Here is a 12079-nt window from a genome sequence, read left to right as displayed (position 1 = left end):
TAAACTGGGGGCTATGAATAAACCCACACCCGCCCGCCGCCTCTCACCTTGGGCAACGCCGAGAGTCCACCCTTGGTCGAGAAGAGTGGTTCCAGAACCCAAGCTGTGAGTGGAAGTGAGCCCGACTATATCTAGACGGTATCTCTCAACCTCCCGCACCAGCTCAGGCTCCTTCCCCGCCAGTGAGGTGACATTCCAAGTCCCAAAAACCAGAGTTGGCGCCCGAGGTTTGGGTCGGCCAGGCACTCGGCCCCGACCACCGCCCAAATCACAATGCACTGGCCCCTTACGGTCTCTCCGGCAGGTGGTGAGCCCGCCGAAGAGCGGCTCCACGTTATGGCTTCAGGCTGAGCCCGGCCAGGCCCCGTGGGCATAGACCTGGCCACCAGGCGCTCGCATGCGAGCCCCCCCCCAGGCCTGGCTCCAGGGTGGGGCCCCGGTGACCCCATACCGGGCGGGGTAAACGAAAGCCTTGGTTTTAGTTTCTTCATAAGGGGCTTTTGAACCGCACTTTGTCTCGTCTGTCATCCAGGACCTGTTTGCCATGGGAGACCCTACCAGGGGCATATAGCCCCAGGCAACATAGCTCCTGGAGTCATTCAGGCACTCAAACCCCTCCACCACAGTAAGGTGGCGGTTCACGGAGGGGAGGTTGAGTATCTGCACATGAAATTTTGGATCATTTTCTTGTTGCTGATTTTCACAGAACCACTTGGACCGGCTGGCGCCTCATCCTTGGGGGCATCCTTCCACCCAGCATAGGGCGGCTAGGACCGCCCGTGGGGGGAGTACTGTCACACCCCCGACTGCATGCCCAACGACCGCACCTGCGACTAATCAAGGAGGTAGGGTATAAAGAGGCTGCCTGGATGCTCCAGACTGTGGAACCTCGACTTGAGAAGCCACAGCTCTTCATCACCGCTCTGTGTCCCTACTCAGCGTATCTTCCTGATCCCTCCTCCCTTGTTCCTGTGTAGTATTCACCTAGCTACTCAACCTTCTGGTTTTGTTCTCCTGGCTCTGGCTTGCACGTGCTCCACCCAAGTGATGATGGAAGATCAACCGACCCTTGCCTGTCTCTAACCATTCTCTCGTCTGCCTCTACTAAAATAAAAATGCACCATCGATTGAGTCCATCAGCTGAATCCCTGTGTGCACCATGACAATGGTGAGCTGGCGATAGACATTCAGTAGAAACTGTATTTTGAATTTTGATTTTTTCCTGAGCAGCGACAACAATCCGCATTTCCCAGTCTGCAACACAGATGTGTGTATAAGGTGTATTAAGGGCATTTTCTCTCTCTATCTCTCACTCTCACACACACACACACACACACACACACACACACACACACACACACACACACATACATACACACACACAATGGGACACCAGTCTGTCACAAGGCACCCCAAGCAGGACTCAAACCCCAGACCCATCAGAGAACAAGCCCTAAATGCATTTTTGACTTACGATGGGTTTCGCGAAACGTAACCCCATTGTAAGGCAGGGACTGCCTCTATTATTTTGTTGCTCCAAAAGCCAAGTTTACAAATTGGCTGTAAGATTGACAATATGTATGAAAAGACAGATTTGTACTCACTGTAACTAGAGTCTACTGTACGTTTGAGTGAAAAAAGTGTTGGCTAATTTTTACTATTTTGTAAATTTCACAGATACGGATGTCTTTCTAATATTTAACAAAATTTGTCCTTTTCAATAAATCTGTATCTGATTTTCACCAAATGTCAAATGCACAAGCAAAAATGGTTAAATGCTAGTGTTAATATTAGAAAACTGACTTGGAACAATGTTAAGGCTTTATAAGACATAAAGAATAAGAAAGTAAGACTGACTATTGAGTTGTCTGAATTGTATAGCTTGTGTGGAATATATGTGTAAATCTTGTCAAAAAATGTGGTTAGAGTTGTATACAAGCTTGTTTATAGTTTTTTTGTTCATTATTGTTCTAATTACTGTATGTGTGAATGTTTCAGTGTTGAAATAAATATTTAAAAATAAGGTTTTCACCATTAATTGTTAATACACTGTGCTTGATATGCTAATTTCTTAAGAATAAGCCCCATTAAAAATGTATACAACAGTGAAATGGTGGGAGACACTCCTCTGCGATTTTAGCTGCACAACAGACTCATTAGATTTATTTGCCATGAGACTGCCTGTATGGTAACTGGAGAGTCGTTCAGACACCCCTCTACTTATGTAAATTTGACTTGCGTAAATCTGGATTTACGTAAAAAATTCCCAGCATACACATTATTTACGGATAGCACTTTTATTTTACGCAAAACATCTGAAATACGTTACCTGCAAGTTGGCATAACCAGACAAGGTAGGAAACTGCGTTTTCCCAGGACCCGCGTGTTTTAAGCCATGAATGTAGCTCCTCTCATAAGTGTAGTGCGTTTTTCATATATTTTTTACCCATTTCATTATTAACAGTGCCTGGTGTTAAATGTGCATTTGAAGGATTCACTTACTGCTGAATCTCTGTCCATATTTAAAAAGGGTCTTAAAACTCAGCTCTTCTGGGCTCACAGTGATGATGATCTACTAAATTCATGTAATATATAAAAACTCCTGCACTATAACTTTGAGATCATGGTTGTTACTGGCTACAAACTACTCCTGTAATTTAACAATAAATGTTTATATATATGTATGTGTGTGTATATAATATATACATATATATATATATTAGGAAGGAATCGTCGATATTTGGATAATATTTTCTATAACTACTTGTATTGGTTCATATGGTGCTAAGAAACTAACTGCATTTAATTACACGTCTGCAACTAAGTGTCTCTGCTAATTTAATGTACACATTGTATTTTCTATGAGATGTACATCACTTTGGAGAAAAGCGTCTGCTGAATGAATACATGTAAGTGTAAGAAAAACGAGAACCATCTCGCAAGCATACAGCAATCAATTTGGAGATGAAATCAAAAATAATAAGGAAGTACGAAGGTGGACAAAGATTATGGTCTATAGCATGGGAACTAGGTTTAGCTGTATCAACTATAAATACAATAGTGAAGGATGCTGCACGTATAATGCAGCATGTGAAAGGAACAGCTAGCATGAAAACAACAATAACGAAGAAACATCATGGTGCAATAACTGAGATGGAAAAATTAATATTAATATGTTGAATGATGGAGGAGGAGGGGGAATCCGACGTACATAACTTTTCATTTGCATAAGAACTATTTGCGTAAGTCGAGAAGTGTCTGTATTTCGTCATCAGCTCCCAGTTACTTTTTTAGCCATTCTCATGTGCTCCATTTTTTATTTTCATTTATATTATGGGAAAACAGAGGACATAATTTGCAACAAAAAGAGATAGAAATGGTTCAGGAGACAAAAAGAGATTGTTCTAATACTCGGGTTTTCCAGAAAGTCACTCTAGAGGGTTAGAGAACTTTCCTGCCTTTGTCTCAGCCTGTGGCCCAGTTCTAAGGTCAAGGTTCCACCCTGTAGTCACCGCTCATCCACTCAATACTTGTCCAAGCTGAAGCTAGCAATGGCTGCTCCCCCCGCCCCCCCGATGCGCCAGACACACACTCACGTGACACTGTTAACACCTGTGTGAACAGGCCGACAACCTTACGAAGCACTTTCTGAACACACACGGCAGTAGGGCCTCAAGCCCACAAGCAGCGCTTCCTTCAAAAGAAGAACCATCAGGCAGAGGGGCTCGAAAATAACATAAAAATAGTTTAATGAAGAGGCATTTACTGCGAATATGGACAGCTGGAAAGACACACTGTTCCCTCCGTTAGGAAGAGGAAACGCGTCTTGTCAGTGTTGTGTCGTAGCGCTCATGCCGCACTACCGCTTTGTCTACGTGTGCCTTTGTGAAAACATTTGGAATACCTTTGCTGCTCCTTGCTACTTGACATAAGGTGAAGAGATGGCGGGGGAGGGGAGGGGGCGTTCCGTTGTGAGCTGTGACAGCTCCTCTGCCGGGAGCTTTGGTATTATTTTAAACTTTTAACGCCAATTGTTTTCAATGGGCCAGTCGGCTTGGCATGAGCAGGGAGAGGCAGGGGAGTGAAACGTGGTTCCAATCATTCACAAAGATGCCTTTGTTCTCCAACACGGGCCCAGTTGTGCGGTCGGTGGCCGCGATGGACTATGGTCTATGGACTAGTGTAAGCTTTTTTCTTGATGTCCACATCGATGTAAGCATACTGCTTTGGGGGCTCGTGGCGCACTGCCTGCTTTTCTACAGTCAGTGTGCAGTGCAGAGAAAGAAATGGAATCGCAAACCCTTTTCAGGTGGCTAATAAAGTGGTAGTCCATGAGAAACTACTGCTGCTGCACCAAGCATTTATATTTTGCTTGTGAGTGAAAACACTTTCCCACCTTTCCAGCCAAAACTTTCTGATCCCTGTCTCTAGAAATCATATCCCCCGCAGAATTATTTTGCCCTAGTTAGAGCTATTTAGTAGTTTTTCCCCCCAACGTGTTTATTTCTCTTTTGGCCAGTGCAGCAATTCGCATGGATGGTGTGTAACACGGACTCTGATACGCCACTCGAGAGAAAATGAGGGGTGACACTGGTTTTCTCATCACAAAACTAACTCAAATGTGGAACTTACAAAAACTGAAATTGAAAACTGAAATGGTCCTTACTGAGCAATTCTTACTCACTTTTCTGCAGAAAGAAAGAAAGAAAGAAAGAAATAAAGAAAGAACATCTGTATCTCAGCACTTCTGCTTTATCAGATAAGCTGTTGGGAGAGAAAATATGAAAGAAAAACACAACTCGATATGTTTCCAATGGGTTAAAATAACATCCCGTCAGGCAACACCATTAATGTGAATAAAAAGAGCAGTGCCACCATAGACTCTTGGTGTGGTGGTGTGTGGTGGTGTGTGAAGCTCTTCCTGAGGGGGCTGGTCAGTGCTGTTGCTCCGTCGCCTGCTGGAATGACTGGTTTGTTTACCCCTCCTGGTGGACGGAGCCTGCAGCACAGCAGTGCGAGCGATCGCCGCACCCTACTAGCGGAGAAAGAGCAAACGACAGCGAGACAAGCCCTGTGGGGGGTCCTGGGGGTAGAGCCCGGTAGGTTGTGGCCCACGGTTTATGCAGGTGTGGGACTTTGCACATCCTCAAAAGAAGCAAATTAGGAGAAGCCAGGCGTTCTCCTTCACACTCAAAATAATGGTGGCGCTCCCTAAAAAGCACAAGATGTCGACCTCCAGACAGAAAATTTCCTCCAAACGATTCAAATCATGCTTGATTATTGACTTGGTGAAAACAGACCCTAACCCCAACCCCCTGAGTGCAGGGATGAACAGAAGGTCAGGGATTTTGATAGTGGCGACGATGCTCACTTTTCAGGTGTCACACAGAAAGGGGAAGAAGGAGCTTGACATCATTGGTAAATCGACCTTGTTGCAATGTTATCTTATTGTACAGCAAAATGTATATCACAAACTGCATTCCTCCTTTTGGGTAAACTCAGATTCTGGATTACTACAAGAATGCTCCAGCAGTAAATTTTATTACTTGTGATCTCTCCTTTAAACAGAGCAGACTGTTTTGCATAAATATAAATGTAATTAACAAGGACCATTTACAGAATGTTTTAAGATTCAAGATGTGAAAGCAAAGTGTTTTCCTTATCCCACTTGCGATCAGAAATGTTCTTGAAAATATGGAAACATAGAGTAAAATTCAGAAACTAATTAAGAGCTCCTTTCCCCTCGATGTCATACCTCATTGGGGTGATTAATGACAGCCGTGCTATAGGTAGCAGTGAGAAAATTAAATGATAAAAGATTCATAAAAGACTCAATTTCTTAACTGCAAGGCTCCTTAATTGTTTTGTCTTGCTGTCTTTGAACGCATTTTTGGCTGACGGATGTCCTTTGTGCATGTAGTATAAGGTGCTGTGCAAATACGATGGCTTGGCTGTGAAAACACCTTAAATTAAATAAATCGTCTATTATCACAAGAGAAACGTGCAGTAAAGAAAAGGCCAGGCTTAACCCAGTAACAACAAAGCTATCCATGGGGCGACAAGCACTTCCATGTGGGCATGCTGAGCCATTAAAGAACAATGTGGTGCCATGTTGGGTGTCCAGGGGATCCTGTAGTTGTACCCAAGAGAAGCACACTTAACCAGAGCAGAATGAGTAAACATGAGAGCAGCCTGGGAACCATTTTATTGGCCTGGTGTGGAATGACAGCCAAGTTCTGCAGAGAGCCATCTCACAGCTTGCTCTGGTCAACACCAGGTGCTTCATGCACAACGTTACCCCAAGGAGGTGACAGCTAGGACATACACACCCAGATATTGTGCATGTCATAAGTGATCATAATGCACCATGGTTCTATGAGTCCAGCTTCAAAGTGCAAAAATTGGTGCTTTTATGAATTTAAGCAATAGCATCAGCATCAAAATGTGTTTTAACTGTTGCGGTGTGACATGGCCTGAAGATAGGGGCATATGCACCTAAAATGTTGGTTCCATTACTCTCTTACACATAGCACACTTTTCATGAGAAAGCTAATTATGAAGGCAGATACAAAGATTTAAACACACACACACACACACACACACACACACATCTTCAGAACCGCTTGTCCCATATGGGGTCACCATAAAAACTAAGTGAAACAAAAGAGTTTTACATGTGGTGCATGAAACTATTACTGCAGATACATTAATTCTTAAAATATTACCCCAGTGTTCTCATAGGATGAGCTACTGAAGAAATGTTTTGTTGGATTTATAATCAAGATTCTAAGACATGTAGATTAGGATTTTTTGCAGGGGTATTTCAAAGTTTATTTAAATACAAAAACAAAATAGAATGCAGTCAATTGTTGGACTGAAAAAAGAATTTTTTGTGAAGTAAGCAAAGAGTAAATATGGCCTTCATGACCTGCACACTAACCAGAACAATTACATACATATAGTAGATAGCACATTAAGAAACAACTTTGACACCATGTGACTGTGCCTTGTAAAAGGTGTGATGCCATTTAGGGTTGTTATGCACCATTTATGCTTACTGCAAGCACCACCACTTCATAAAGTTACACCAGAAGTGTAAAATTTAATTCAATTTCCACACTAACCCCCCCCCCACACACACACACACACACACACACACACACACACGGTTTATTCTGTTCATATTGTGCATTTGACCTTTTTTCACGGTTATGTTGCACGGGTTGCGTGAAGACAGTATCTCAGAACACCTGTGAAACTAGAAGAACCCCCTGAACATAATCCAGTAAATTCATAAGTCTTTAAATTTTAACTCCAATAGTCAGAAAGCAGTAAACAGTGAAGCCCCCTTTCAGGTTATGGTAAGAAACAGGTAAACATGAAATATCCCAAAGCGGATGTTTGTAGTCGGTTTCGTTTGCCTCATCCACGCTGGAGGAAGTATCACAAAAAGCCCCATTTCAGACAGTGTAATAAGTATTTTATTGCATTTTATAATGCCATTGTCAATAATTAGTACAGATTACATGCAACTAGAACTACTGTACAGTTTTTTATTGTCTGCAGGAACAGACACGAGAAGATTCAGGTTACAAATACACAGATATATGTGGTTTTTTTATACAGCATGAAGAAAATGGCAGTGACTGGCATAAAAAGGACTACCCAGGTGACAACAAAAAGTTGGGTGGTTAGTTGCCTTTCTTCTTTTACTTTATCTCAGATTGCCCACCTCTCCTTCCCCAGGGCTCAAAAAAGTAAAGAAAGGCCCAAACAAAAGTACAGGAAGTCACTGCGTAAAATGTACACACATTCATTAGATACAATGAAAGGAGCACTGAAGTGGTAGTTCCGATTTGTTGGCCTACAAGTTAATACCATGAGGGAGGGTTCCCTTACAACTTTCTCCTTCCCAAAAACTTAGAAAAGCACAAAAAAGCCATCACAAAGTGGCATGCCATTCACCAAGATTACAGCGTTCCCACTGTGGCATAGAATCCACCAGCGAAGCCATGGTGTTGCCGTCATGTTCTCAGGAATACACAATGACAGCTGCTTCAGATGGTCAGGAGAACATGACGAGACGGACGCCTCCCTTTCTTTCACCTTCATCACGCAATTGTTTGGCGGTGGCTGTAGTAAGCTAAACGTTGGGAAATTTGGAATAAGAAGCAGCTACACACAACCAGCTTTGGTGGTCGCAGAAGGTGAAACGTATCTCGGAAAGCCTTCAAAAACCTCTTTTGGTACACTGCTAAGGAAAGCATAGATAATGTCAGAGAGGAACATTTAGTCTAAAAAACAATTAATTAACCATTGGATGAAGCCTTCACTTTCTTTACTATATCCTGGGGGTCTGAATCATCTGTGTTTTTTCTGAGGGGGAGTCACTGTAGCTCTGTACGGAGCACAATGGGGTGATTTTCAACAAGCTCTCGCTGATGTCACCGAGGATGTGAGGCTCGGGGAGCGGCGCAGAGGGCATGTCGGTTCTGCTCAAATCACTACTAGAACTCATCACTATTAGGCCAAAAACGGGTTTCTCGTTTCATTATGTGACAAGGGAACAAACAAACTGACTCTCGAGGGGTACGTTCTGGTCCTCTGGGATGTCGAGATACAGCAACAGTCCGAAACTACCACTGGTTAGTGAAAGACAGTCTTCAAAATGGTCAATACAGGAATGATTCAGTTTAAAGGGAGTTTGTACACATATTGGCACCTAAAAAGGACCAAAGAAACACCTTAGCGTCGCTCTGTCTTATAAGCAAGAGAGGGCTACATATTTTCTTCAATTTTCTTTCTCTCTTTTTGAGGTTTTGGTCCTGTCTTTGAGAAAAGTCCTTCTGAGGTATCAATACACAACGAATTTGTCTTTTTTGTTTTCGTTTGTTTTTTCCTTAAAAATGCATAAATGCAGTACAGAGACAAAAAGTATCAAAATATACCTAGCTAAGATAAATATACAAACAGGTGTGTTACCTAAACCACTTATCTAACTTTTATTCTTATTTTTTTTAAAGATAATACACTTAAAAAAAATCATCATCATCATCGTCCCAGACGTTTTATGAAGTAAACTGAAAAAGGGAAAAGGGGAAAAAACTATTTAACCATGATACCTGCAGCACTTAATATGATAAATACATACATTTTAGCATAAGCAATACAGTATAGGCATTCTGAGCTGAAAGCTTTACAATAGCTAAACAGGTGCAGAAAATAAAGAAAATCAAAATTAAGTATGGGGGAAAATGCCCTGGAGAGATAAGCCAAGCAATAATATACAATAATACATCATAACAACAAAGTTGGAAAGTAACGATAAGTGTTTTAAAGATCTGCTAATACCATCAACCAATGTCAAACTACATCTTAGAAAAGGACTTTCCTTACAGATGTACCTTAAAGCACAATTGAAGATTTTTACTTTTTTAGTAAATGCAGCTGTTCCTTTATTGTGAAAGTGAAGATTAAATACACATTTTTTTCTGTCTATATATTGTGGGTATAACGAATGTAGAAGCTCTGCTTTACTCTTTGGATGTTTTGTTTTACCCCTGTGTGAAATAGAGGGCCCCTTTCACCGGTGCCATCTCACAGAGACTGGCAGTGCCGACGTTGGTGATGTCACACCTGTGAAAGGAACCCCCTATTGGTGTGTTCTGGCCTGATGGACTTGATGCCCTTTCTTTGTGAGGGACTGGCAGCAAGGCCATCCTCCTCCAAGGACCTCTGGACAATGCCCTGCTTCTCCCGTGCCACGGTGCCCAGCCACTGGGGTCAGACAGTCAACATGCAAACATTATGAATCAGCTGAGCATCCTTCAACAGGGCTCCACCATTTCTCCATTTCTGTTTGTAGCGCCACCCTAAAAGTGTATCTGAAGCGCCTGCAGTAATGAGTTCTGCCCATCATCATATCTGACACCCTGCTGACTTGCCCTATTGAGCTTTCTCTAATGACCAGCCATCTCTATTGCTCTTATTGACTAGGAGTGAGCCTGGACTTCATTATGCACATGTAATTATAGCACACAATTAAGCCACCACATAAAGGATCTGTTTATAGAGAATATGCTAATAGATCACTTAAAGATGGCGCATATGTATTCTCTGTAGACCTTTTAAACATGTTGACCACTTGTGTTCGTGCTTAACAGAACTCAGCGATTTGGAGAGGTAGTCATCTTTTTCAATGCAATACACATTTTTTTCTGTTCTTGCTCATGAATTTGGAGTACAGATAGCCAGATACATCTTCCAGCCCACCATGCTGCAATCAGTAAACTGTATTTTGGTATATTCTATTATTATTATTATTCTTATCATCAAAGAAAAAAATTACACAACCATTTAATGTGGACATTCAGGACTGGCCTTTAACTTTGTGAACGACTTTTAGAAGAGGTAGTGCTTTTTGGTCTTTGCCTCGCTTCCTAATGTCTTGCCTGTAAGCTGCAAAGCTCTTATGTTATTAGCAGTTTCATATTCAAGTGCATTTACAATAGCCACTTAATGGCATGAAAACACACCTCTGTAACACTGAGCTATTTGAACAGTTCCTCCGTAGGGGGGAAAAAAGGTAAAAATAAATGATCGGGAGTTGAGTGTGACCAGCCCCCCCCACCTCCCACAACAGAAACACAACCCATTTTCTTCAAACAGCTGTACACACCCATTTTGATGTATGTATGTAAGTTCTCCATAAAATATTTCCTCCATATTACTTAAATATTACATCGTGAAAGGGAGGGAAATCAGATTGACAAAACTGGACTTTAAAATCAAAATAATGCAGCAATATTTCAGTTTTTTTGGAAACTTTCTCAGTCCTCTACTGCCTCATATTAGAGCATAGCCATCTTAAAAATATGGTAAATACAGACAAGATGTACTATTACAGATTAATCAACATAATTCAAAGGTGTGTGTACAAATATCTATGTATGTTTATGTTGAGTTTTCTCCTTTGGTGCCTGAAGCACTGTTTTTGGTATTTCATGTCTTATTGGGTTTTCACAGTAAAAAAACTGCATTATCACAATGAACACTGAGTCTATGTCACTGGCTCCCAGTCAAGATACAGGACAAGTACGGTCATATTCAAGTGCCTTAAGAGGGCAAAAGAAGTCTTTGCAATCTTTTACCATGAGGCTTTTTAGGCTTGTGTTCACAACACTGGTGTAGCCTGAGACTAGGGGTAAAACTAAGTGCTTTCTTTCTTTCCTTAGGAACTGCACAAGGTTGGGTAATACTGTATTGTTTTTGGCCTTTCACATCCAGAAAACTAACTTTTTAAAAGCTTTCAAGCAACCAAATTCTTGCTCTTCTGCATGACATACTTTGGTTTTTGGAATGCTCTGTACTGTAAGCAATGAACAAATTATTTAACTTAAAAGAATAACAATGATAATAATTTAAAACTACAGATCTGTATCCATTTGGCCAGTATTTCTGGAGGGAAAAAAATGAAAGGGTTTTTGGTTTACTACACATTTCTTTGGTAACCTGTAACGAAAGTAAAAATGGGAAAACAAAAACAACCAAAAAAATAAAATAAAAAAATAATAATAAACTAATACACAAGAAAATTCATTAAATTTGGTATGGCACTGCAGAAAATATTTATGCTTTTGTGCTCACTGGCATAAGAGTAAATCTTACATGATGTTCCAATAAAGTCAACTCACATAGTGAATTGCATGTAGCTTTATACATCTATAAAGTACATAACTTTGAACTGATATTGAGCAAGAGAGACACCACGTTGGTTACCCACATCAAGAATCCCCTACACGGTTTTTTGTACAATGAAAACTATCCAGGTGGAATCTTTGTGGAATGAGGTATTCTGTGACTGCAGTTTTATATATATTTTTTAAAGCAATGCTTTGTATTGCAGCTGATGTTACTTAAAAAAGGACAAAAAAAAGAAGTTACGAGAATTCTTGTAGGGGTGGTAACCCAGCTAAACTAGTTTGTTGCCAAGCAGGTGAAACACACGGATCCATAAGTGTGGTCATACTACACTTTTCCTCACACAGCATTTGGGAGTGTGTAAACGGGTGCTCCTTGG

This window comes from Scleropages formosus, chromosome 2, assembly GCF_900964775.1.
Source record: "Scleropages formosus chromosome 2, fSclFor1.1, whole genome shotgun sequence".
Lineage (NCBI taxonomy): Eukaryota > Metazoa > Chordata > Actinopteri > Osteoglossiformes > Osteoglossidae > Scleropages > Scleropages formosus.
The sequence above is the reverse complement of the archived record's forward strand: the minus strand, read 5'-3'. Positions refer to the sequence as shown.